This window comes from Euprymna scolopes, chromosome 37 (genome assembly GCF_053919585.1).
Source record: "Euprymna scolopes isolate OS-2025 chromosome 37, ASM5391958v1, whole genome shotgun sequence".
Classification (NCBI taxonomy): domain Eukaryota; kingdom Metazoa; phylum Mollusca; class Cephalopoda; order Sepiida; family Sepiolidae; genus Euprymna; species Euprymna scolopes.
Window position 1 is genome coordinate 80,876,392 of NC_136518.1, and position 6,000 is coordinate 80,882,391.

At 28.9% G+C, this 6,000-nt stretch overlaps 1 protein-coding gene across 6 annotated transcripts in view; it reads right to left on the bottom strand.

Annotated features, from left to right (window-relative positions):
* LOC145261249 (uncharacterized) overlaps positions 1 to 4,415 on the bottom strand; it is a 95,665-nt gene extending 91,250 nt beyond the window's left edge. For 4 of the 6 annotated variants that reach the window (XM_080119637.1, XM_080119639.1, XM_080119638.1 and 1 more), the window contains exon 1: positions 4,258 to 4,415. The gene's annotated coding sequence lies outside the window, so the exon portion shown is untranslated. The remainder of the gene's footprint in view (positions 1 to 4,257) is intronic. The other 2 variants (XM_080119640.1, XM_080119641.1) reach the window with 1 other exon arrangement.
* Positions 4,416 to 6,000: the final 1,585 nt, after the last annotated feature.

Genomic DNA, 6,000 nt, shown 5'->3' on the forward strand with positions numbered 1-6,000 from the left:
GACACTACTAGTGCCCCAGTAGGTGTATCAGAATTTTGAGGGAATTTTTGACACCTCTCACACAAAACTGCGAATAAAATATAAAAAAACTCGTAATTTCTCTTTTTAAAGTGGGTTGTTTATTTTCTTTATGGAATATACTTCCAAAATAAACTATTAAAGTTGTTTAAAAAATAGAAATATTTTTTATTTTTTAAAAAACAGTGTTTACAAAGTGCGTGCGCGTCTTCATGCAGCCATTTTTTTTTTTTTACGTAATGAAATTAATTGAATTTTACGAGTTAAATATTTTTCAATTTTTAAAGTTTAAAAATCCATCAAAATTTTTTTATTGGTTCAATTTTTATATTCTCAGGGTCAATGTGAAATTTTATGCTCTTTCCAATAAACAAAATATAATATTTTGGACAAACGTTTTTTTTTAATTCACCCCCGCCCCATTTTGAAATGTCTATTAAAATTTTAATAATTTATGTACCAAAGTTTTATATATCACAAATTGAAGATAAAAGATCAATAAATAATATATTGTAATTTAAAACAAAAAAAATAGTTTTTTGGAAATTTATCTGTAAAGTCCAAAATGTAAAACCATATTTTTTTTTAAAAAACCACGTTGAATTTTTTTTTTTTATATAAGTGGAAGCTTATGTTATGCTTAGAATGTCAAGTAAATATGTGATGCTTACAACAATTTTTTCTATTTCATAAAACGTTTTCTTTTTTTAGATATAAAAAAAACAAAAAATTCAGTCGATAAAGAAGTATTAAAATATATCAATCAAAAACTCATGTATTTCATTAAGAGAATAAAAAAAAAAATTTTTAAATCGGTCAACTGTTTTTTTTTGTTTAACAATAAAAACTTCTAAGTACGGAGGACCGAAATATTAAATTTGGTTTACAGTACGCATTAAAAAGACATAATTTATGTCCCTTCTATGCACCGCATTATAAAGGCGAATAAAATCAGACTTGTCTTCCTTTATTTGAACAGTTATAAAAAAAAAAAATGAGTTCGCGTTTGTTTTTAATCCTTGTTTAAAAAAGTATTGTTGGGAGCGTTTATACTACGCTGGGGCAGGTCGTAAAAAAATACCTCGAATGGACACTATTCAAACAGATTATAATTTTTTTTTAATTCAATATTGGGCCGACGTACACGACTGCTACCCTACTAGTGTACGTCGGCCCAATATTTAAAATATTTGTCTGGGGTGCTCAGTTTCTAATGCAAGGTTCTAGTAAATCGATCACTTCTTTTTGAACCATCCGACGTTTTCAGGACAACTTTCACGAATTTAGTCTTTTTTAAGCAGTTTAACACTTTTTTTTTTTTTTTTTTTTTTATAGATTTTAAAAAGCAAAATTAGAAAGGGCTAAATTCGCGAAATTTGATCTAAAAACATCGAGTGATTCTAAAATGGGGGATCGATTTACTAGAATGTTGCCTTAGAAACTGAGCACCCCTCCTACATTGACATTTTTTTTTATTTTCGTTTTGATAATCTGGTATACTAGTGTCCATTCGATAATAATCCACTGAAAAAAAATTGAAAAATAGATGAAAATAAAAAAAAGAAAATAGAGAGGGATCAACATTCTTCAGGTCCGCCGAGTAACCAATCAAAATTTTAAAAATCTATAAAAAATAGTAGTGCAATGTAATGGAAACTCGAACAAATGCATTTCAGGTAAAAACATGGTACTTGTGCAGTATACGGACCGTACTGAAATAATAACATTATTTAGAAACCCATTCTTAACATGAGCGTTTTGTAACTATTCTGTACTTTCAACTTAACAATTTCAGGTACTTTATGCACTTATTGCACCTTGCTGAAATAAACATTTAGACAGCCATTCTTAACATGAAGAGGGGATAGTGTTTTGTAACTATTCTGTACTTTCAACTAACAATAATAATTAAAAAAAGATCGTAAAACTTGAAAATATTGGTATTTTTAAGACCTGCCAGCGTAGTATAAACACCCCCAACCACCTCATGTTAAGAACGGCTTTTGAGGTTGAGGGGTGTTTATTCCGAAAGCCGTTCTTAACATGGGAAGGTTGGATTGTTTATAATACGATGGGGGGGGGGGGCACGTCGTACCGAAATATTTAAAAAAAAAATAGCGCCTAATTTAATAAATAAAAACGGCATAAATATGAATTTAACGAACTTGACTAAAATCCTAAATAAAGGCCTGGTCCGTATTCTGAATAAATACCAAAAAACACTTTTTCAAGATTTATAAGCTTTAGGTATGTACGGTTTCAGCGTCCCAAATTCGTATTTTCAAACGACGATCATTTCGATTTGCAGCTTGAAAATTGCATTGAAACTATTTTTTTAGAGAACTTAATATTTGTGTGTGTGTGGGGGGGGGGCTTCGGGTCAAGATCAACGTGTAGTAACTGTTCTTCAGATGCTACACTTTAATTTTTTGTTCTGTCACTGGGGGAGAAATCCTGTACACAAAAAATTCGAAAAAGTTGTCAAAAAGCAAATATATAACAAATAAATGTTACCAAAGGCAAGATAAGTTACTTTTCTACTTAACTGGATAATTTTAAGTGTTTTTATTCGGTACTCATGCAGAGAGTGAGCCGTGCTGAAATAACGTTATTTAAAAAGCCATTCTTAACATGAGGAGGGGGGTGTTTTGTACCTATTCTGTACTTTAACCTTACAATTGAATAAAAAAATATATAACACTTCAATTAAACGTGGAAATACGATTAAAAAAATAGCGCGGATCACTTTCTGCATTAGCAACTTTTATTTAATGTAACGTGTTTACTCAGCTCGAAAAACAGTGTTTACTGTTTACCGATGTGTTGGAAAATTTAAAATGGTGCCCGACTCTCTTTGAGACGCTAAGTTTAGGAAAAGGAGTTATACATAAAAAACTAGACAAAATATTGTTAGAAATTGGCTCAAACGTGACATAAGTATTTTGTATATTTTTTATTTTTAACTCCTTTTCCCAAACTTACCGTCTCAAAGAGACTCGGGCGCTATTTTAAATTTTCCAATACATCGGTAAACACTGTTTTTCGAGCTAAATAAGCATGTTACATTAAATAAAAACACTAGATAATTATCCAGTTAGGTAGAAAAGTATCTTACCTTTGATAACATTTATTTGTTATATATTTGTTTTTTAACAACTTTTTCGAATCTATGAGTACAGTAATACAAACGCGAAATCCTTTACGACTGAGACAATTTTTAATTTTTGTTCCTTTTCTCCACGTTAAAAAACAACCCTGGTGTATAACTCTGTCCCGTGGGGAGACATTGTAAAATAAGTACTGGTTTCTTGAAAGAAAACATTTAAGTCGTCTGGCGAGGACTTTTGTTTTTAACCAACCATCTGTCCGAAACATTAGCATGTCTAGTGTCGCGACCATCTAAATTTGTTTATCTTAATAAAAAATTTTTTTAAAAAACGGTGCTAATGCAGAGAGTGATCCGCGCTATTTTTAAATCGTATTTCCACGTGTAATTAAAAAAAATTTTTTTTTTTTTTTATCCAATTGTAAGGTTAAAAGTACAGAATAGGTACAAAACACCCTCTTCCCCATGTTAAGAATGGCTTTTTAAATAATAACATTATTTCAGAACGGATCATTCTACTCTGCATGAGTACCAAAAATATATCTTGCTCTGGTTTAATTGAGCACTTTTAATAACCTTGTTAAGAATATCAGTTATCATTCTTGAATACCTTTAACCTCGTGTATTAAGATTTACTTTGGGTCGTTCTTTTCTCTTTCATTGAATGTGTTTTGTTTTTTCTAATACAAAAAAACAAAATTCATGTTAAATTAACTGTTTGCAAATATTTTAGTCTTAAATTTTACTCCCATCTTAAATTAAAACGTTATTTTAAAACTACAAATCGAATAATTGTACAGAAGTGATCTTTTATGAAAAGGGAACTTGGGACGCTAAAAACGTACATAACCTTTACGTTTTTTGGTTTTTATTATTAACGTAATAAATAAAATGAATTTCAGGACATCGTAAAATTACATTTTAAAAATTCTTTAAGCTTTTATATAAAAAAAGTGCATTTTTAATGGATAAAAAATTAATCTGATTACATAAAAATAAAAATGTTCAATAAATATACGAAATATTTATAGCAGAATTTCCTTCAGCAAAAACAAGGGAGAAAATAAGACATAGATGGTTTAAACAAGAAAAATAAAATGGCTCGCATACAATATATTGTATATATTACTTACATATAGACTTTTTAAAATCCAGAGAAAAAAGATTCTTAAATAATAAGACTGATTGTACGTATGATGTTTGATTATTCAAGCTCGTTTGCTGGAAAGGTTAGGAAAAAAAAATGGCTGCGACGGAAGCTTTCATTTTCTAAACGAGTTTCTGCGCATGTGCAATCCACTCAACTTCCGCTGTAAAAAATTTTCATACCAAAAAAATGAAAAATGTAATTTAGTCGAATGATTTTTCATTTTCAATTTTCATCGAAATTTTAATTTTCCAGCTGCATTGTAAGTTTTATCTAAGTAAAAAAAAAAAAAATGTACATATTTAGTTACATTATGTTACGAGATAAACTACACGTGTACGCTAGTATTCGCAAAATGTTTCCAACTGCTAAGAGACATTAAAAAAGTCGATGTTACGCACTCCATTCTGTAATTAAACAGACACTGTCGTGTTGCGATATTAGTTCTTGGTAGTCCTAGGATATCCATCATCCCAAGCGTTACCTTTCCACGGACATTTATTACTATAGACAACAAATAGAAAACAGTGGTTAAAAAAAAAACAAATTACTAATAGAACCCCCACTCAATAAATGTCACGGTGACATCAGTATTTTGGGGTTAACCCGTATTTTATTTAATTTTAAAAACGGCAAAATAAACTAGTACTAATTTTTAAAAAATTTTTTCATCGAACGAAATAATGAAATTGCGAGACAAAATCGTGTTTACATAATTGGCGCTTTAAAATAACGTTTCCAGGTAGTAAGCATTTCGAACGTGAAAACATACCCGTGTTTAATAAATCTAGCAAAAATCAACTAATGGTCAGATTTTCATGAAATTACATTTAAATGCAGTTTCTGTAAAATATACGAGGGGAAAATTTTTATTATTCTAGTGAGTGCCCCCACCCTAGTTATTTTTTTCGAAATTTGAACAAAATGTATTTAAATCTATCAAAATTTCTATTTATTATGAAACATAAGAGTTCAAATGAGTAAAACATATTTATTTTGTTTTAAATTAAATACACGTATTGAACAAAAACTTACCTTGAAGTTGCAATTAAAAAAAATGATATAAATTTAATATTATTATGCTTTTGTTAATAGGTTGTTTTTTTTTCGAATGAATATATACTATAATCAGTTGAATTGCCAAGAAAAAGAAACTTCCTAAAAATTAATTAATTTTTAAAAGATTAAAACAATTCAAATTATTTCAAAATGTTCCGTTACAACATAGATTTTTAATTAATTGTGTTTAAAAAATTTTTTTAATATTAAGTTTTAATATAAACATGGCTCTTGTCAGCTATTTTATCGCCAGATTAAAACCGATTGGAAAATATTATTCCAGAAATATTAAGCATTATATTTTTTGTCTCTTTTTACCGAACAAAAAATGGAAGCCGGTATTTAACCAAATGAACATTCAGTAAAACCGTATTTCATATTTAATATACAAATGTTTATAATCTTATTAATCATTAAACTGTGTAAATCGTAAAACCTAACAAAATTATATAAAAAAGAATAATTATTAATTGCAGTTTGGTGAAGATAAACAAAGGTTTTAAAAAATCATTAAGTCGCTTCTGCTTTTCCATAGTCCGTATAGTTAACACAAATCTGACGTCACGGAATCATGCATATTTTTTTCACATTCATTTGGCAATGCTTTTTTTTTTCTACTTACACAGACACAGCAGGCAGCACAACACATAGCTTCTCTATATCTCATTCC